The following is a 22,040-nucleotide window of genomic DNA, read 5'->3' on the forward strand; positions in this document are numbered from 1 at the left end:
TGGCGGGCTACAGTCCATAGGGTCACAGAGTCAGACACGACTGAAGTGACTTTGCACACACACACATACAGCTGGCTCAAACAGCTACTGGCTGGGTAGTTTGAACAAGTTGCTTAATTTCGTTCCTTTAAAATAGTTTTTATTGAAGTATAGTTAATTTACAAGTGCTCAATTTCTTGGGTCTCTGTTTCCTCTTTTGAAAAATGGGGACAATACTTTCCACACAAAGTTTTTTTTTTTTGTAATCGTGGTAAGATACACATAACAAAATAACCATCTTAACCGTTTTTTCTTTTTATTAAAAAAATTTCATACAGTTTTGAAAGGTTACATTCCCATTTACAGTTATTACAAAACTATTGGCCATATCCCCTGTGTTATACAGTACATCCATCTGAACCATTTTAAAATCTACAATTCGGTGGTATTAAACACATAGGGTTGTTTCTGAGGCTTAAATGAAATAACATATGTAAAGCCTCTGGCTTTTAAAACTAAAGCATAGTGAATGCTCGGTGAACGATAAGTTCTCTTCCCTCATAACTTCTCCCTCTAAACACAGCCCAGCCTGGTGAAACTGTGTAGCAGTGCCTTGATGGGTTGGGTTTTAAGTTCAAACTCTGTCCTGTCCCTTATCTTAGCCCCCAGACTGCCCATTTGGGGCTGCTGCTTATCACTGAGTTGAGTTGGTTCTGTGAGGAAACCTTGTCTTGGGAGGAAGAGATGAAACAGCTGGACCGTCCTAGAGGATCTTCTGAGAGACCTGCTTCATAGGGTGCAGGGAGCAGTCTTCACAGGTCTTTCCAAACACGTGAACTAGGCCAGTGGGTGACAATGACAGGGAGCCAGATTTCCCCTTAAGACAGGAAGATCACCCCGTCATTGCCTGTGAAAGGTCACATCGGTTTTTTGGTGTGTTTTTTTTTCTTCCTTGTTTTGTTTTTTAATCTTGTCAGAGTGATATGGTTTATGCTTTTAAAAATTGCACCATACTAAAAGCCTTGCAATAATAAACAATGGCCTCCTTTCCCACTGCCTTGCCATCCAGCCTAGTTCCTCTCTGGAGGCAATCACTAGCAACTCTTTCAGCTGTTTCTTCTAGTATTTATCTCCGTATTTCCAAACAATATGCTAATTCTTCATATTGCTGGATTTCTAGATATTATCTATTGACTTTCTGTTGCAGTAGATGAGGATTTGACATTTTGGACAATCTCCATCTCTTCTCATGAGTTTTAGTTACATCAGTATTCCGTGCATACTTTATCCTGCTAATGAATCATTCAAGTCTGTGCCACGTCCTGCAAAGCACTATAGGATCTGGCCCTGGCTCCCTCTTCTTCCTGCTGTTTCTCTCTCCATGACTTCTTCCCAGCCTCTGTGATTCCTCAAACCTGTGGCCACACTGAGTGCCGTTGAGTCTCGGGGTCTTTGCACTTGCTCTTCTCTCTACCAGAATACACCTGTCCCTGATGTTTGTCTGACCTGCTTTCTTATTTCAGTCACGAATCTTCTCAAATATCACCTGACTAGAGAAGTCTTTCCAGACTATGCTAACTAAAATGACACTCCCCTCCTCCATCTTTTTTTCCAGCTTTACTGTTCTTCACAAACTTAATCACACATACACCCTGACATTATTTTGCATACTTACTGATTTAAATATTGACTATATATTTGTGAAGGGAAGGGATTCTGTTTACTACTGTGTCCCCCAGGCCTAGGAATATGCCTGGCATGTAGAAGGCTATCTGTAAATATCTGGAGTGAATGAGTACTGAGCCTGCTGATTTTCTGTGCTTTGCTTTCATTGTTTGTACAATCTCCCCTCTCCACACACACCCTCTAAGTTAATATTTACCTTGATTTTTCATTTAATTTGTTTTCTAGGAAGCATACCCTCTAATAGTCTTTCGGCTGAATTTCTCATACAAACATATCAGATAACCTGCAGTGTTTACAACTCCCCTCAGTCCATTCAGGCTGCTGTAACAGAATACCATAGACTGAGCGGTGTATAAGCCTCAGAAATTTGTTTATTACAATTCTGAAGGCTGAGAAGTTTGAGATCAAGGTGCCAGCAGATTTGGTGTCTGGTGAGAGTTTACTTCCTCATTCATAGATGCTGTGCCCTCACATGGCAGAAGGGGTGAGGGGGCTCTCTGGAGTCTCTTTATAAGGGCACTAATCCTATTCAGGAGCCCCCCCCATTATTATTCTTATGGCCTTATCACCGCCCAAAGCCCCTGCTTCTTAATATCATCACATTGGGGGTTAGTTTTTAACATATGAATTTGGAGGGTAGGGGGAGACACACATACATTCAGCCTATAGCACCCTCTGAGTGTAGAAGCAATGCAGAAATAGAGATAAAATATCGACATTAGTCACATACTTCCTGCTGGGTCTCTGCCTCATATTAGACTCATATTAGAGTCTGCAGGGACAGAGCATGCTCTGGAGCTGACCACGTGGAGGCCAGCATCCTATCACCCAGAGGACAACCTCTCTAAAAGGTCCTGTTCTGGGATCACCAACTGATGAGTGTCACCTTTTCCCTGGGGAAGAGAGAGGGAGTGCAGAATTCTTGGGCAGTTTTGAATGTTAGAACATCATAAACAGTCCCTGAGAGCTCAGTTGGTAAAGAATCCACCTTCAGTGCAGGAAACCCCGTTTGACTCCTGGGTCGGGAAGATCTGCTGGAGAAGGGGTAGGCTACCCACTCCAGTATTCTTGGGCTTCTCTTGTGGCTCAGCTGGTAAAGAATCCGCCTGCAATGCGGGAGACCCGGGTTTGATCCCTGGGTTGAAAAGATCCCCTGGAGAAAGGAAAGGCTACACACTGCAGTATTCTGGCCTGGAGAATTTCATGGCCTGCATAGTCCATGGGGTCGCAAAGAGTCAGATATGACGAAACGACTTTCACTTCAGCCCATCATAATATATAGTCTTTGTTCAAATCAAGATTGAAATACACAATGAGAAAAAAAATTTAAACAGACATCAGGGGAAAATGAACACTGATGGGATATTCAATGATATTAGGAAACTATTGTCATTTTTTTAGGGTAGGATAATCCTAGTGTGGTTCTACCCATATATTTTATAGATCCACCTGGAAATATTTTTAGAGAAATGATATGAAGTACAAGATTTGCTTTGAAATAATCCTGAGTAGGGAAGATGTAGATAAGATTTCCTATGAATTGAGTTGAAGCTGGGTAATGGGAGAATAATTTTTATATAATAAAAATAATTTTAAGGTTTTTATGCTATTAAAGTGATAAATATTATTTCTAAAATAGATAAAACACTTGTCAAAATTATTTTGGGCCATGGGGAAGTAAAGAATCATCCATATGAAAAGAAAGGAAAAATGGAGCACAAAGAGCTTAAGATTTGGGGTAGGTAGTGTATTCCACTTATGGATAAAGTTTTTATTTTTTTGCAATGTGTCCATAAAAAATCTTTTTAAAAAATGATAATGTGTAATGTGATTACATATATTTGATTATTTTACTATTCTGCATTATTCCAGGAAAATAAGCAACCATGAAAATGTAGGTTGTTTAAGAGTATCTGTTAGTATCTGGTCAAGGAAACTCTTTGGCTTAATAATTCCACTTCTAGGGATGTATCTTACAGTTATACTCCCTCCCAGGTAAAGTGCCATTCAGACAAAGTTATTCATTGTAGCATTATTTATAACAGCATAAGATGAAAACTAAATGTCCCTCACCAGGGTAATTAAATTATGATACATGTATAATACATGTGTAACAGAACGCTATGTAGCTACCTAGACAAATGAAGACTCTTTGTATTATTATGGAAAAATCTTTATATGTTGTGTTTTTAAAAAAAAAACAAGGAGAGGATGCTATTATTGTGGAAAATATATTTTCATGGTAGCTTATATACGTATTAAAGATATCCGGAGAAAAAGAAGAAACCACTAGCAGTAGTTATCTCTTGGGGTGGATGGAAAATAGATCAAGGTGAAAAGAGACTTTTCATTGCATGCCTTTATATACATTTTAATGTTTGAACCGCAAGTAATATATTCAAAAACTTAAATAAAATTTAAAAATTAAGTGGCTGATACTTTCCTGCAAACACACAAACCAAAGTTGAATTCATTTTATATCCAAGTATGTTTAAACTATGAAATGTATGCTCCCACTGTTGTTGAAGTTTAAAAATTATTTGCATATAAAATGCTTTTCAGATAAAGAAGTCTCTAATAAAACATGTAATCTTTGTTGAAATAATTTTGAAAGATCATACTCAAAGCTCAATGCCTTAAACAGTTGACACAGTGCTTCAGTGGAGAATCATTTTGAGGTTTGCTCTGTTTGATCTCATCACCTCTACATCTGCAGTTGTCTATAAAAGTGGTCCCCAACTTTTTTGGCACCAGGGATCAGTTTCCTGGAAGACAATTTTTCCATGAACTAGGGTGGGGGGTGGGGTGTTTTCAGGATGATTCAAGCACATTATATTTACTGTGTACTTTATTTCTATTATTATTACATCAGCGCCACCTCAGAGCATCAGGCATTACATCCCTGAGGTTGGGGACTCCTGGTCTATAGAACTGAAAAAAAAAATCGAGTGGTTTAGAGTTGATACTGCAGTTTGGGTTTTTGTTTTATTTTAGTTACATTTTGGCTGTGCTGGGTCGTCGTTGTTGCACGGGCTTTCTCCAGGTGTGGTCAGAGGGGCTACTCTCCAGGTGCGGTGCGCAGGTTTCTCAAAGCCGTGACTTCTTCTGTTATGGAACACAGGCTCTATGGTAGTTGTGGAGCACCGGCTTAGCTGCCCTGTGGCACATGGCTCTCCCTGGATCAGAGATCGAACTGCAGGGAAGCCCTTGTTTAGCAATTTAAGCTATTGTTTTCATTAGGCAATATATCTGAATGGTTTAAGATTCAAAAGGTTCAATGATGAACACTCTATTACTGACCCTAGCCACCCATTTCCACTCTCAGAGGCCACTAATGCTATAAGGTTTGTGTGAATTCCTTTAAGGATATCTGCATATATTTTGCATATGTAAGCAAGTAGGCTTATTTTCTCTTTTAAAAATACCACTGGTAAACTATCATATACACAGTTCTACCCCTTGCATTTTTCATATACATATCTTGGACACTGTTTTCATCAAATGCTTTTTCATGCTTTGTTAATGGTATTTTTGATTTCTCTCTTCCCTTGTTTCCAACACCCAATCAACTGCCAAGTTATATTGATTGTATATTATTTTTCCTACAGTTTGTCCATTACCAGCACCAATTTGTTTAGACTTTCACCTTTCTGCCTGGATTAACACAATAGCCTCCACTATTTGCCCAGACTTTAGCCCTTCCTTTAGTTCATGCTATTCTGTTCAACTAATATTCTTTTTTTTTAATATTCAAAGGACAGAAAGAAAAAAATAATATTTGTATTTCATTTTTAAATAATTACAATGCTCTGCACAACCTTTCAGGCATTGGAATCAGGTTGGAAACAATACCATAACCCTCATTTCCCACTTCACATTGATTTTCACAAGCAACAGTGTTAAAAGAACAAAAATCACAGTAACTGTAAAAATATGTCATCCAAAGGGATGTGGTGCAATCTAACATGGAAATGACACCACCTTAAGCTAGTAGTTTGGGAGAAGGCAATGGCACCCCACTCCAGTACTCCTGCCTGGAAAATCCCATGGACGGAGGAGCCTGGTAGGCTACAGTCCATGGCATCACTAAGAGTCGGACACGACCGAGCAACTTCACTTTGACTTTTCACCTTCATGCAATGGAGAAGGAAATGGCAACCCACTCCAGTGTTCTTGCCTGGAGAATCTCAGGGACGGGGGACCCTGGTGGGCTGCCGTCTATGGGGTCGCACAGAGTCGGACACGACCAAAGTGACTTAGCAGTTAGCAAGCTAGTAGTTTGCGTGGATTCAAACAGTTATTACTCTGAGAAAAATCTAGAATATCTGTAGCATCCTGCTTGATGAGCTTCTTGATGAGGGTGAAAGAGGAAAGTGAAAAAGCTGGCTTGAAATACTTTAGTATTAAGAAGTACTAAGATCAAGACGTCCGGGTTCCATCACTTCTTGGCAAATAGAAGGAGGAAAAGTAGAAGCAGTGACAGATTTTATTTTCTTGGGCTCCAAAATCACTGCGGATGGTGGCCTCAGCCACGGAGAGAACACTGTGACAAACCTAGGCAGCATATTAAAAAGCACAGACATCACTTTGTCAACAAAGGTCAGTCGTATAGTCAAAGCCATGGTTTTTCCAGTAGTCATATATGAATGTGAGAGTTGGACTATAAGGAAGGCTGAGTGCCAAAGCATTGATGCTTTTGAATTGTGGTGCTGGAGAAGACTCTTGAGAGTCCTCTGGACAGCAATGAGATCAAACCAGTCAATCCTAAAGGAAATCAACCCTTATTGGAAGGACTGATGCTGAAGCTCCAACATTTTGGCCACCTGATGCAAAGAGCCAACTCATTGCAAAAGACCCTGATGCTATCATTGAAGACTGAAGGCAAAAGAAGAAGGAGGTGGCAGAGAATGAGGTGGTTAGATAGCACCACTGACTCAATGAACATGAATTTGAGCAAACTCCAGGAGATAGTGGAGGACAGAGCAGCCTGGTATTCCACAGTCCATGAAGTAACAGAGAGTTGGACACAACTTAGCAACTGAACAGCAAGAACAAACTCTGATTAAGTCATTTCTCAGCTCAACAGTCATCACTCTTTTTTTTGGTGCCTGCAGAATGTGACTCCATGATCCCTCCTTTTTTTCTTACTCTCCCCTCTTCCTTCATGCTTTGAACACTTAAGTCATCCTGAAGGGTCTGAGGACCCTAGAGCAGCTCTTGTGAGTTCTCATGGAAGTATTTTCTATTCTGTTACTTTACCTTGAGGTATATGACTTTGACACCAAAACCAAATCCTCCCTGCTCCTAGGTTAGCTCAGATATTAAGTCTTCTATGAAGTTCTCCTGACCCTCACTGTAAGACTGGGGTGCAAAATTTAAGGACATACTCACTCTCGGGGTTGGGCAAGTGTTAAACCGCTTTAAATCCCCAAAGAGCTTGCTTCATACATGTCTAGTGGGCTTTCTCTTCTTACCTGTAAAGTAGTTATTGATTACAGAGTTTATATTCTCCCCAGTGTTCAAAGTTCCTTGAGCATAGAACCAAGCCTGATCCATGTTCATCCCTGGTGCCTTGCCCAGAGCCTCATACACAGATGTATATTCATTAGAACTCGAGACTGGAGTGTCTACCCATTAAAAGATCTACTCAAAGTGCTTTAAGCCCTCCAAAAAAAAGAAAAAAAAAGGAATTGATTAGGAGGATGAACACTCAAGAACTTACAGAACTCCAGGACAGGGACCCTATGGGTTCTAGGAAGAGAATCAGATTAGAGCACTCTGGTGACCCCAAGAAGTGCTATCTCATATTGGCTTCTCTGCATGTGTCTGCCTCACTTTTCTCTCACTACTGTTTGTTTCCAGTTCATTTGGTGGAAAATGCCCTCGGTCTCTGGGGCTTCCCAGGTGGCGCTAGTGGTAAAGAACCTGCCTGTCAATGCAGGAGATGCCAGTTCGATCCCTAGGTCTGGAGGATCCCCTGTGAGAGTGCGTGGCAACCCACTCCAGTATGCTTGCCTGGAGAACCCCATGGACAAAGGAGCCTGGTGGGCTACAATTCATGGATCACAAAGAGTCGGATACGACTGAAGCGACTTAGCATGCACAAAGGGCCACTGTCTCCAGTTCCCAACCTTAAATAAGTTGTCAAGAAGAGACAGAAAGTGAGAAGGAATGAGGGAGAAAGAGCAGGGGAGAGAGAGATCACAACATCAGTGTCAATAGCTCCACGAAGGGATGTGATTAGTCTAGCTTTAGTCCGGTACCTGCTTCTGGGCTAATCACCTGTGGCCAGAAGGCACGATAGGAAGCCTGCCACCTGGAGGGCCTCAGCGGTGTGCATGGACTTTTCATCTGTAACTCTGTCCACTGTGACCAGCGTGCTTCCAGCCTCTGTGTCTCTTAGGCAAACAGGCTACCTTTCTAAAGTTGGCACAGCATGGGTCAGATGATTTTATGCCTGCCTTGCTCACTAATGTGGGGTGGGGCAGGTGTTTCTGAAGTGCAGGCCTGACTTCTGGGGGCCACTCTGTAAATAGCGGCAGTTTCCAGAGAAGGGGGAAATCTGTTGAGCTTGTCCCAGCCAAAGTCGCACTCAAAGGTGACTGTTACAAGATATTTGTGGAATTAATAAAGGAGTAAAGAATCCCGTGAAAAAGAGCAACTGTCCAAAGCTACTAGGTAAGTCTTAGGGAGTTATTGGATAACTCGCTCACTCATCACTCTCAAAATCTAATCAGACTCCAAGACCTGATTAAGCTTTCTTTCCTGTCTCTCAAATCCTCCCCTCCCTCCTATTTCGCTGCACCTCCACGCACAAATTTTCGCTCAAAGCCTGATTGCTCCACCTCAGCCTCCTTGCCTTCATTCCACTCTGCTGACCGTGCCCAGAGTAACCTTCCCATGACACATGAATTCCCTGTTGCCACTCAGTCTGCCTGAAGCCAAACACAGCCTCTTTCCATCTAAATTGGCCGTCCCTTTAGAAGACTGTCAATGACACCACCCTCTTTCCATCATTTAATTCCTTCTCTCTTTTTTTTTCACATATGAAGTGTGGTAGTATCCCAGCTTTATTTTTTTCCCAGTGAGCTGTTTAATTAGCCCAACAGTCACATATCCCTGACTAATGCATCTTTATCTCACTCATCTAAAATGCTACCTAAATTTGTGTATAAACATATTCATTTTAAACTCTTTTGTTCCATAAGCTTGAAATGGTTTTAATTATTATTTTCATGTATATTTAAATTTTTTTTAATTTTGGCTCTGCTGGGTCTTCATTTTCTCCAGTTGTGGAGAGCAGGGGTGACTCTTGAGTTGCAGCGTGAGGGCTTCTCACTTTGGTGGCTCTTCTCGTTGTGGTTCCTGGGCTCTAGAGTACAGTCTCAATAGTTGTGACACACAGGCACATGGATCTTTCTGGACCAGGGATTGAACCTGCATGCTGGCAGGCAGGTTCTTTACCCCAGAGCCACTATGGAAGCCCTCCATCATTTAATTCTTAAAACTTTGGGATAAGTTCTGACCTTTGCCCTCCTAGTCCTTCAATATCTTATCAGTTATCAAGCAGTGTTGAATTTTCCTTAATTTCCCTCACTGATCTTTTTATTTTCATTTTTTTTTAGCCATCTCCAATGTAATTCTGGCCTGTTCAGCTTATCTTTCAAGGACTGATATTAAGAGAGTAAGGAGAAGATATTTGGTTGGGGATCTGGGAATGCCTTGGCCAGCCATCTCCTCTTTGTGAGGTCCCAGGGAGGACATATATGTACAGGGAACAATAACACAACCAGGCAAAAGAGTACTTTTATTATTAGCTGTGTGAGTGAGTGAGTGGGAAAGTCACTCAGTCGTGTCCAACTCTTTGTGAACCCATGGACTGTACAGTCCATGGAATTCTCCAGGCCAGAATTGGATATCCAGAGTTGGTAGCTATTCCCTTCTCCAGGGGATCTTCCCAACCCAGGGATCAAACCCAGATCTCCCGCATTCTTTACCAGCTGAGCCACAAGGGAATCCCGTTAGCTGGGTATTTGGCCTTAAATCACAATACAGAAGTCAAGAAAGACAGGCGGGACCCTGGTCATCTCTGTCTGTTCTCCTCTGTCAATACTTAAATTTGAGTCTTAGAATCTTACTGTCTAGTGCGACAAAAAGCCACTCTCAACAGAGAAAATGAAGAGAAAGACAAATCCGAAGTCTCTTGGCTCAAAGGCTTAGGCTGTCCCAAGCCTTCATAACTGGGCCTGCTAGGCTTGTAGAAGAGGAAAAGAAAGGATGTTGGCTGAGGTGCTTCTGAATACAGAAGTCGTGTCTGACTCTTTGCAACCCCATGGACTGTAGTCTGCCAGGCTCCTCTGTCCATGGGGATTCTCCAGACAAGAATACTGGAGTGGGTTGCCATGCCCTCCTCCAGGGGATCTTCCCAACCCAAGGATCGAACCTAGGTCTCCCACATTGCACGTGGATTGTTTACCATCTGAGCCACCAGGGAAGTCCATGAATACTGGAGTGGGTAGTGTATCCCTTCTTCAGGGGATCTTCCTGACCCAGGAATTGAACTGGGGTCTCCTGCATTGCAAGCAGATTCTTTACCAGCTGAGCTAGTAGGGCAAGGGTAGCCCTTGTTACCACTGAGGATGTGTTGAAGATGGGAGACTGCATCCACTCATGTTGAACCTTTTACCTTTTAAAGACTCTATGCCTGGAAAACATAACTTAGTCCATATTCTCCAATTTTAGCAAGGTTTTCTTCTTTTATGGGGGTGGGGTAGGGTGGGATGAAATTTCTTGCTCAACTCCCTGACCTCATGCTAAAGAGGGTGAAGAAGGGGAGAGTCTTGAGTGCCCTCTAGGGACCAGTGGCTCAACCGATATTTGAATTCTAGAGAACCTACACTGTCTTCCCAGGTGGCACAGTTCTAAAGAATCCACCTGCTGGTGTAGGAGATGTAGGTTTGATCCCTGGATCAGGAAGAACCCCACGGAGAAGGAAATGGCAACCCACTCCAGTATTCTTGCCTGGGAACTCCCATCGACAGGAGAGCCTGGCAGGCTGCAGTCTATGGGGTCCCTGGTGGGCTGCAGTCTGTGGGATCCCTGGCGGGCTGCAGTCTGTGGGATCGCAGAGTCAGGCACGACTGAGCATGCATGCACAAGTCTACAGTATTGTGATCTCGTTATTGCTTTGCTCAAAACTGTTAAAAGCTACCTGTTGTCTTCTGAGTTAAGAATCAGTTCTTAAGGCAGCTATTAGGACCCTCTACGGTCTCAACCTACCATTTTTTTTTTTTTTTTGTCATTAGAATGATGGTGGCTCAGTGGTAAAGAATCTGCCTGCCAATGCAGGGGCCTTCCCAAGTGGCACTAGTGGTCAAGAATCCACCTGCCATTGCAGGAGACGTAAGAGACATGGGTTCGATCCCTGGGACAGGAAGATCCCCTGGAGGAAGGCATGGCAACCCATTCCAGTGCTCTTGCCTGGAGAACCCCAGGGACAGCAGAGTCTGGCAGGCTACAGGTCTGCCAGGAACCTGTAGGTTCTGGTCTGTCAGGAATCCCAGGGTCCTGAACAGTTGGACTCTACTGAAACACTGAGCACCTGAGCACAGGATCATGGCATACAGGGCGACAGCAGAAAATAATACAAACGTAGTCATCCAGTGAAGAGGTCAGCTGGATCTAATCAAGAAGGGAGAGAACTTGGGTGGTTACTAGATGTTTTTAGGGTTCATAACCTAATCAATAGGTCCAGAAAAACTAAGTAAAGCATCTTGGGAATCTAGTTAGTGTGGTAGGGTCTGAAAACACCCTGTTGACCTAGCATCACATAGAAGGGACTTGGCATGTTCCAGTGGTGGCAGAAGAATCTGATCTTTCTGGCACCTCAGGCTGCTGAGGCAGGACTTCCCATTCTCCGGCAAAGGTAAGTCCAGGAGGCTTGAGGCAATAACCTGAATGTGCTCCGGATGGTAAATGTTGTTTAATCCTAAGACAGTTCAGAATTAAATATGAGAATGATGAAATACACCAAATCCACAGTATTCATATTTTCATGTTAACTTTAGTAATACTCTATGTAATTTGGCATTTTGAATGTTTATAAGATTTAGATTATGTATTAATTCAAGAATATGACAAATGAGCCCTGTGATTCCAGTATAAGATACATAATTGAATAACTGATTTTAGACTCATACTAGAGATTTTAATAGTGTGCAAATAATACAGAAAGAGAATCTGACATTCTTTATATTTACAAGTTTATTAGATTTATAAGAGTATTCGATTAATAACTATTTGCTAGATATCTGATTATTGAACAAGCAACTTGAACTTTTTGCCTTGGTTTTCTCACCTGTAAAATGAGTATAATAATAATACCACTTTGCTGCATGAGAATCAATGAATTCATACAAGAGCTTGGGATACTGTTTGACTTTTAATGAATCCTCAGATAAGTTAGTTACTGTTGTTATTAAGTATATGAAAAGTGAAAGTGTTGATTGTTCAGTCATGTCCAACTCTTTGCGACCCCAAGGACTGTAGCCTGCCAGGCTCCTCTGTCCATGGAATTCTCCAGGCAATACTGTATGGGTTGCCATCCCCGTCTCCAGAGGATCTTCTTGACCCAGGGATCGAACCCAGGTCTCCAGCATTGGCAGGCATGTTCTTTACCATCTGAACCATCATGGAAGCCCAATTAAGTATATGAGAAGGGTTCTTTTTTCTTTTTGTTAAATCATGCATTTAATTATTTAAATAGTATTTAATAGATAGCATATTCAAAAGCAGAGACATTACTTTGCCAACAAAGGTCTGTCTAGTCAAGGCTATGGTTTTTCCTGTGGTCATGTATGGATGTGAGAGTTGGACTGTGAAGAAAGCTGAGCACCAAAGAATTGATGCTTTTGAACTGTGGTGTTGGAGAAGACTCTTGAGAGTCCCTTGGACTGCAAGGAGATCCAATCAGTCCATTCTAAAGATCAGTCCTGGGTGTTCTTTGGAAGGACTGATACTAAAGCTGAAACTCCAATACTCTGGCCACCTCATGAGAAGAGTTGATTCATTGGAAAAGACCCTGATGCTAGGAGGGATTGGGGGCAGGAGGAGAAGGGGACGACAGAGGATGAGATGGCTGGATGGCATCGCTGACTCGATGGACATGAGTTTGGGTGAACTCCGGGAGTTGGTGATAGACAGGGAGGCCTGGCGTGCTGCGATTCATGGGGTCGCAAAGAATCAGACACGACTGAGCGACTGAACTGAACTGAATATAGTATTTAAAAGGCAAAGTGAGGGACCCCTGGTGGTCCAGCAGTTAGGACTCCATGCTCCCAATGCAGGGGGCATGCATGGGTTTGATCCCTGGTTGGGGAATTAAGAGCCTGAGTGCCGCGGGCATGGCAGAAAATAAAAAGCAAAGTCATTATATTATGTACGTAAATGCTGTTTTAAATGTTCAGGGGATTTTACTAACAATGTTGTAAGTGAAGGAGTTATCAAAGGGAGCTTAGTGTATTTAGTTGAGTTGAAGGAGCATTAATCAGCCTCCTCTCAAAGACAAGGTCCACATTTCCCACTATAATCCTAGCGCCAAGGCATTTGGTACCTAATAGGTGCCCAATAAATATGCGTTAACCTGAACTGAGAAGTTGTGTAAAAAAGATTTTAAGATGTTATAACCCATTTGTTGTTGTTTAGTCTCTAAGTTTGCATCTGACTCTTGTGAGGCTCCTCCGGCCACGGGATTCTCCAAGCAACAATTCTGGAGTGGGTTGCCGTTTCCTACACTAGGGGATCTTCCTAACCCAGGGATCAAACCCATGTCTCCTGCACTGGCAAGTGGATTCTTTACTGCTGAGCCACCAGGGAAGCCCATTATAATCCATAGACACTGTGACTTGAGACGAGGACCACAAGAGGAGGAGGAGCTTTGAGGGAGGATAAAGAGAGCAGGCTTTTCCCCTTTAACCAGAGAAGTCCCTCACCTTGCTTTTTAAATACTATAATTAAATGCATGCTCCAAGAAAAAAAAAACCTCTTCATATACTTAATGATAACAATAATTAACTTACTGCTGCTGCTGCTGTTGCTTCAGTTGTGTCCGACTCTGCCTGACCCCATAGACGGCAGCCCACCAGGCTCCCCGTCCCTGGGATTCTCCAGGCAAGTGGAGTGGGTTGCCATTTCCTTCTCCAATGCATGAAAGTGAAAAGTGAAAGTGAAGTCGCTCAGCTGTGTCCGACTCTTCACGACCCCATGGACGGCAGCCTACCAGGCTCCTCTGTCCATGGGAGTTTTCAGGCAAGAGTATTGGAGTGGGGTGCCATTGCCTTCTCTGAACTAACTTACTAAGCATTCATTAAAAGTCAAACAGTATTGCAAGCTCTTGTATGAATTTGTTCATTCCCAAGATGCCTAAACATATGGCGTCTGTAACACATGAGCTCAGTTTGAAGTTCCATGCAGGGCAGACCCTCAGGGAAAGAGTTTGGAACGGGAGATACATATTACAGGGGATCATCAGCAGAGCTTGGGTTCAGTGAGAGGAGGGCCCTTGAAAATGATTGTTAAAATTCCCTAGATATATAAACAGGTGAAATTAGTGAATTAAACTTAAAGGTGTAAAAAAAGATTGGTTTTAAAAGTTGTTACCTTAATATAGCAAATATTAATAAAGAAAATAATGGGACTTCCCTGGGGGTCCAGTGCTTGGGACTCTGTGCTTCCACTGCAGGGGATGTGGGTTTGAGCCCTGGTCAGGGAACATGCTGATCCCACATGCTGTGCAGAATGGTCAAAAAATAAGTAACAATAAATAGTTTTTTCCATCCGCTCTCTCAAAAATCACCTTAGGTATAGAAGAACTCATCTTGACATTTCTAAGCTTGTTACACTGTTCCCTTACACAAATCCCTCGTCTTGGCACTCCTTGAATATTCTAAGTTTTGGGGGGAGTACCCAGGGATAGTGACATGTGCTCATGAACACTCATTCATCATTATCATCACAGTAGCCACCACCTATCATATCTGTATTTTGTACTGGACTTCCCAGGTGATTCAGCACTAAAGGATCTGCCTGCAACGTAGGGGACTCAGGTCTGATCCCTGGGTCAGGAAGATGCCCTGGAGAAGGAAATGGCAACCCACTCCAGTATTCTTGCTTGGGAAATCCCATGGACAGAGGAGCCTGGTGGGCTACAGTCCATGGGGGTCACAAAAGAATCGAACACGATTTAGTGACTAAACAATATTTTGTACCAAGCAACTGACATAATTAACGATAATTGGAAAGAGGTAATAATACCCAGCACTTATTACATGCTTCCTGGGCACCAAACACTGTCCTGAGTCCTTTGTGAGTATTATCTCCTCACCTCCATGTCATGGGTGAAGAAAAGGAAGCTTAAAATGTTAAGCCACTTGCCAAAGTCTTACAGGTAGGAAGTGGTATGTCCAGGCTTGGAACTGGGAATTTGACCCCAGCACTCATGTTGACTGGGGGCAGCACTCTCTAGTAATGCAGACCCTGCTTGGGCCCACCCTTGATGTTCCCAAAGAGGCAAAACTCCTTAAAGTTGTGTCCATAGTGCCAAGGTCCCATCCATCCTTATAGGGCTGGAGTTGTGCACATTCCTAACTAGGGATGGGGCAGCTGCTATTGCTCTTGGAGCTCCACGCAGTTTATCAGTGGGTCCTGAAGAGTCCCCTGTGAAAACAGTTGCCCCAGCTCATCTCTCTTTGTTTCTACCTCCCCCTAGTTCTCACATAGCTTCATTTTGATTACCATCTGTATCCCTCCTCACTTGGTACTTAGCACACAGTACAATTTTTAATAGGTAACGAGTCAATCAAATGAGCATTCCAACTTTGTTGGTATCTAGTTCTTCTTTAAGAACCAACTTTGTTGGTATCTCAGTTCAGTTTAGTCGCTTAGTTGTGTCCAACTCTTTGCGACCCCATGGACTGCAGCACGCCAGGCCTCCCTGTCCATCCATCACCAACTCTCGGAGCCTACTCGAACTCATGTCCATTGTGTCGGTGATGCCATCCAACCATCTCATCCTCTGTCGTCCCCTTCTCCTGCCTTCAATCTTTCCCAGCATCAGGATCTTTTCAAATGAGTCAGTGCTTCACATCAGGTGGCCAAAGTATTGGAGTTTCAGTCCTTCCTTCAGCATCAGTCCTTCCAATGAAAATTCAGGACTGATCTCCTTTAGAATGGACTGGTTGGATCTCCATGCAGTCCAAGGGACTCTCAAGAGTCTTCTCCAACACCATGGTCAAAAGCATCAGTTCTTCAGCGCTCAGCTTTTTTTATAGTCCAACTCTCACATCCATACATGACTACTGGAAAAACCATAGCTTTGACTAGATGGACCCTTGTTGGTAAAGAAATGTCTCTGCTTTTTAATATGCTGTCTAGACTGGTCACAGCTTTTCTTGCAAGGAGCAAGTGTCTTTTAATTTCATGGCTGGAATCACCATCTGCAGTGATTTTGGAGCCCGCCAAAATAAAGTATCCCACTGTTTTCACTGTTTCCCCATCCATTTCCCATGAAGTGATGGGACCAGATGCCATGATCTTAGTTTTCTGAATGTTGAATTTTAAGCCAACTTTTTCACTCTCCTCTTTCACTTTCATCAAGAAGCTCTTTAGTTCTTCTTCAATTTCTGCTGTAAGTGTGGTGTCATCTGCATATCTGAGGTTTTTTATATTTCTCCTGGCAATCTTGATTCCAGCTTATGCTTCATCCAGCCTGCCATTTTGCATGATTTACTCTGCATATGTTAAATAAGCAGGTAGACAATATAGAGCCTGACGTACTCCTTTCCCAATCTTGAACTATTCTGTTGTTCCATGTCCAGTTCTAACTGTTGCTTCTTGTCCTGCCTACCGATTTTTCAGAAGGCAGGTCAGGTGGTCTGGTATTCCCATCTCTTAAAGAATTTTCTACAGTTCGTTGTGATTCACACAGTCAAAGGTTTTGGTGTAGTCAATAAAGCAAAATCTTCTTTAATCTCTTACAGTAGATTTTTCCATATTTCTTCTGAGACTGATTCTAGAATATCAGGTTCTGTTGAGCCGTTTGGTCAGAGCAATTGGAGTTCCCAGGCTCCCTTGTTTTGGAAAGTTGAATGGCCTTCTGTACCCACAGGTTCCTCATGTGTGGATTCAACCAACGGTAGATCAAAAATACTCGGAAAAAAAAAATAGTTGGAGAAAAATTGCAGAAAATTCCAAAAAGCAAAACTTGAATTTGCTATGCACTGGCAACTATTTACATCACATTTACATTGTATTTACAATTATTTACATAGCATTTACATTTTATTAGGTATTCTAAGTAATTTAGAGATGATTTAAAGTATATGAGAGGATGGGAAGATGTGAGTGGGTTCTATGCAAATACTAGCATGTATGCCATTTTATATAAGGGACTTGAATATCTTGGGATTTTGTTATCTGTTAGAGTTCTAAAACTACAACTCCTCCAAAACTGAGAGCCACAGGCCAAGTGTAATTTGTATTACTTTTCTATTTTTCTGAGGTGGGTAGATACAGGTCTTTCATCATATGTTTATTGAAGGTCTATTGGGACTTCCTTGCTGGTCAAGTGGTTAAGACTCCATGCTGATGGGTTTGATCCTTAGTTGGGGAACTAAGATCCTACATGCCTCATAAACAAAATCCCTACCCTCATGCAACTTCTGAATTATGGAAGATACATGGTTGGAGAAGTACTGTATAGAAAGTATAATCCAGTGCTTTCAAACTCTTTTTGCAACTGTAAGACAAGAAGAAATGTATTTTATAGCATGATCTAGCACAAACATACACACATATGTACATACATTTATACACCTGAAATGAGTTTTATAGGACGAGAGTCTGACTGGGTTTGATGTCCCGTGATATTTTCCATTTCTTTTATGGAATGTTGGTCAAGACTCACTAAATTAATTTTAGTGCCTCTCAATCTACAGTCTGATAAAAGCTGGTAATGGTTAAGAGCACAACACTGAGGTCAGGCTGATGGCTTTCAGACCTGGCTCCATCTTTTACTCTCTGGGTTTGAACAAGAAATCTCTTATTAATCTTGCTTCTCCATCACCAAAATGAGATAATAACAATAATACTGGTATCTACCTCATAGACTCCACTTGAGAATCAAGTAAGAAAAGAGGTAATATGTATAAGGAATGTAAAATGGGGCCTGACAGGATGTGAAGGCTCAGTAAACACAGGTGTTAAATACTGGGTGTGATGATGGAAGGAGGAAAGGAGGGAATGTTTCCTGGAGGAGAGCTTAAAGAGGTACTAGGAATTATTCAGGGGCAGGTTTAAGCAGATACAGAGAAGAGAGAGAAGCTCTGTGCAGAGAGCAGTCCTTGCAATAGTTGAGAGATGGGAGAACTTCCTCTGTCCTATGACCAGAGAGCTTCCCAGTTTGGTTGTAGTCTGAGGGAGAAGTGTGTGGCAGATGAGGTTAGAGATGGCAGTTTGGGGTCACGGCCTTGTAATGAAAAAGGGGCAAGCCACTCCAGTATTCTTGCTGAGAACCCATGAACAGTATGAAAAGGCAAAAAGGTATGCTACCAGAAGGTAACCCCCTAGGTCCGAAGATGTCCAGTATGCTACTGAGAAGGGCAACTACCAATAGCTCCAGAAAGAATGGAGCGGCTAGGCTAAAGCAGAAACTAAGGGCCCTGAGGGCACCTCAAAGAGTTTTACACTTTAACTTATGTGTAATGGGATCTTATTAAGCCTGTTAAGTAGACAAATGACATGATTTACTTTTTTGAAAGACCATTGAAACTGGAGGGTGGAGAATGGATTGGAGAAGGCAATTCCTGAAGCAGGGAGACCATGAAGGATCTATTGCAGTATCTTGAGAGATGCGAGTCACCTGGACCAAGGAAAAAATGACGTGGACAACTGTTTCAAAAGATCCAACTGGATAACGGCATTTGAGGGAGAAAGGAGTAATGGATCCTTCCTAGGTTTCTGGCTTGAACACCTAGGTGGTAGGTGGGGACACTCACTCTATTAGAAATGCTGGATGAAAAAGACGTTTCGTTTTTAGTTACCGTTGCATTTTGAGATTAATGGAATCTTGCCGAAAATTAAAAGTATCCGGATTTTGTGAAACTGTTTCCTGACACACTTCGGGATGTTTATTAAGTCCCTAAAACAACTGGTTCTTAAACTGTGGTGCTTGACAACCATGTGTATTTACGGGTAGGGGAGGAATGGGGAGGGGTGTTAGAAATGTGGGTTCCTGGGCTAAGAAGCTAAGATTCTGGAGAAACCATTTGGACCCCAGAATTTAAATAATTAGCCTGAATGACCCCGTTGCAGGTAGTCTCCAGACCTCAATTTAAAAAACAAAGAACACTCTCCGGTGTCTCTAACATTAGTTTTTCTACTCTTGAGCCCTCCCTACTTGCTTGGGGGGGGTCCCTATTGCTTCTGACTGCCTCCACGCATCGATTATGTTCTTAATAGTGAGGACTTCCTTTTCCTAACAAGTACATACATCTCCAGGGCGCCCAGAAAAATATCTGGCAACGAACAGGCCCTCTAGAAATGTTTGCCAAACGAATGAATGGGCGAAAACATGTATAGATTGCTTGGTACAAAAACTTTAGCTTTTAAATAGTTCGGCAGGGTTTGAATAGAGAAGCAAAGGTCATTCCAAAGGCAGGGTGAGGATGCGACTGGCAAGGCAGCGGGGAGGAAAAGGCGGGGGAAGCCCCATGTCGGTGATCGAGGCACACTCGGGAGGTCCTAATTCCCGGACTCGGGGGGCGAAAAATGTGACTTTTTACAGATTAGCAACCATCTTGGGTTGTCTGCCTTACTTCCTCGGGCCGTCCACATTTGACTTTAATACTGTTGCCTCTGCGATTCCGGCCCGATCCAAAACTCTGAAGGGAAAGGTGAACGCAGGGAGACCTCGGGGGGCTGCGGAGACCCGAGCCCAAGCCCCCTCCGGGATGCCCCGCCGAAGCAGCGCCGACCTCCCCATCATGGCGGCGGCCGGGCGGGGAAGCCGAGCCCGTGCGTCGCGTGCGTGCCTCCTCTCCCTCCCCTCCCCCTCCTCGGCGGCGGCGGCGGCTTAGGCGGCAGCGCTCGCCATTGCCGCTGGTGGCAGGAGGCTGCGAGGAGCCGGCGCGGTCGCAGTCTCCACGGCGCAGGCCCACGGTAGCGCAGCCGCTCTGAGGTGAGTGCCCTACCGCGCAATCTCCAGCTATTTCAGCCCCGGCGCAGCCGCAACACGCCGCCCGCCCGCCGGCCGGCCGGCCCGCCCCGCAGCCAGCACCCTGCCGCCCCCGGCTCCAGGCCTGGGCCCCCGCCGGATTCGGCCCGCCTCGGGCGGGGGGCCCCGGCCCGGCCCAGTCAAACCGCCACCCCGAGGATGCGCAGGCCGCACTAGGCCCCAGGCGTCCTGGCGGGCTCGGGAGGGAGGCGCTGCCCTCCCGAGAGCCCCCAGGGTTCCGGCCTGCCCCGCCGCTTAAGGCTCTCGGGGCCGCGGCCTCCTCTCCGCCGTGGAACCCGGGGCCCCGGCCCGGCCTTCCCGTGGGTTCGGGAGCTGGAGGCCCGGGAGAGCGCGCTGGCCTGGGAGCGGGAGGTGGGCGGGCTGCGCGGGACCGGAGCGGCGGCTCCCAGCTCGCCTCCTCGGCCCTTCCCGGCTCTGGTCCGCGGGCGGCGCGGCGCGGCGGGCTGGGCTGGGCCGGGCCGGGGCGCGGGAGCCGCTCTCCTGCGGGAGAGGAGGCTGGCTCTTCGGGAGACCTCCGAAGCTTCCCTCCCGCCGGGGTGGCGTGGGCTTGTTACCCAGGTAGACTGGGGGACGCTGGAATATGGCGCGTTGCCCACCTTCTTGCAAGTTAGGAGGCGGCAGCGGCGGCATTTCAAGGAGGAGGGCGCAGAGTCCTTTTGTACGCAGAAATAAGGAGCGACATTGTGTTTTCTTCCCTAGCTAAGATGCTGCGGGTGGAGGGGCCTCGGTTCTTTCTGTGCTTGGGGTGTTAGTCCCCAGGGGGAGGGATAGGGGGAGTGGCGCGACCCGGGAAGGGACCAAACCTTTGACACTGGGAAGACAGGAGCTCTGGATGGCCTTGTGCATGGGTATTAACCCACAACCCCAGCCTTTCGGGGAACTCAAGGGTTTGCTCTTGCATGTTAGCCACTTAACTGGGCCATGATGTCCACCTCCTCTCTCACCTGTTGTGCCGTTGCTGTTGGTTCTAAACTTTCGACAGTCCATCTGACTGTGCCCATCAAAACTTGAAGTTGTTTAAGAATTTTAATATTTTTAGGGCTTCAAATGATAACTGGTCCAGCCAGTTGTCCAGCTGTTGCCTGGTCTCCATCCCTTCTTAAGCATTAGGTTAGAATATATTAATTGCTTGTTTTAGAGCTGATGTCAGTTGTGCTTAACCCTTTCTGTGGTCAGAGAAAAATTCACATTTTCTTAAGTGTGTAGAAACAGGGTATTGGAAACTGTGGTGAAAGGTAATGTGAGTGAGACTGTCAGCTCGGACAGTGCTCTGCAAGAGAATGGGTATGCACATCTCACACCTTTTGTTGCAGGATATCATCTGCTGTCACAATGATCCTTTCCTCATTTCACCTTCCCCCAGTTTAAAAAAAAAATTCCTTTTCCTTTGGCCTTGAACAGTAAGTTACTGGATTGTTCCTCACTCAAGGGAGGTTGGGGGCGAGGGCTGGGAGATGCTAGGATTTTTTTTCTTCCCATAAGTCAGTAGTAGCCTGACTCCCTAGAATTGTGTTTGAAAGTTCTTGATGTGTTATTTCATAGTGAAAATATGACTAGCCCTTATCTGTGCATCCAAGTGAGATTTCCATGTTTTATGAGCGCAGAAGCAAACATGCAGTTATCAAATGTAATGTAGTATACTTAACCTTAACTTGGGTCCAGAACTGCATGCAGTATTTTTTTGCAGGACCTTTTTTTTCCCTTCAGACAGGAGTTAGATGTGCCTTTCAGTGGGGTCCATCAGGATAAGAATTACTGTTTACTCTCTTTTGGTTCATCCTTATTTGAAGTCCTTTGATTTCAGTGCATGCCTTCCTCCTCCCCCCATCTCAGACTCAGCATACATGAGGAAAATGATTTTTTGCTTGGAAGTTGAATCCCCCATATTCTCATTTAGGGGGAAAGAAGATTTCTTATTCCCAAGCCAAGAGTTTTCTTAACCAGGTTTTAAGCAAATTCAGCTCCTGGATTTAGGGAAATACCTCTGTGTAGGAGATAATGAGAGCCCTTGTCTAGATGTAGAGGGAATTAAAGGAGAAGGAATTTCAGGTTTCCCTCCCAATTCTTGTGTATTCCAATGGAACCC

General features: G+C 44.2%; 1 protein-coding gene across 5 annotated transcripts in view; it reads left to right on the plus strand.

The window, feature by feature from the left end:
- The first annotated feature begins 19,768 nt into the window (after positions 1-19,768).
- NRF1 (nuclear respiratory factor 1) overlaps positions 19,769-22,040 on the plus strand; it is a 122,801-nt gene continuing 120,529 nt past the window's right edge. For 3 of the 5 annotated variants that reach the window (XM_069586953.1, XM_069586950.1, XM_069586954.1), the window contains exon 1: positions 19,769-19,897. The gene's annotated coding sequence lies outside the window, so the exon portion shown is untranslated. The remainder of the gene's footprint in view (positions 19,898-22,040) is intronic. The other 2 variants (XR_011256501.1, XM_069586951.1) reach the window with 2 other exon arrangements.

The sequence above is a fragment of the Ovis canadensis genome, chromosome 4 (genome assembly GCF_042477335.2).
Source record: "Ovis canadensis isolate MfBH-ARS-UI-01 breed Bighorn chromosome 4, ARS-UI_OviCan_v2, whole genome shotgun sequence".
NCBI lineage: Eukaryota > Metazoa > Chordata > Mammalia > Artiodactyla > Bovidae > Ovis > Ovis canadensis.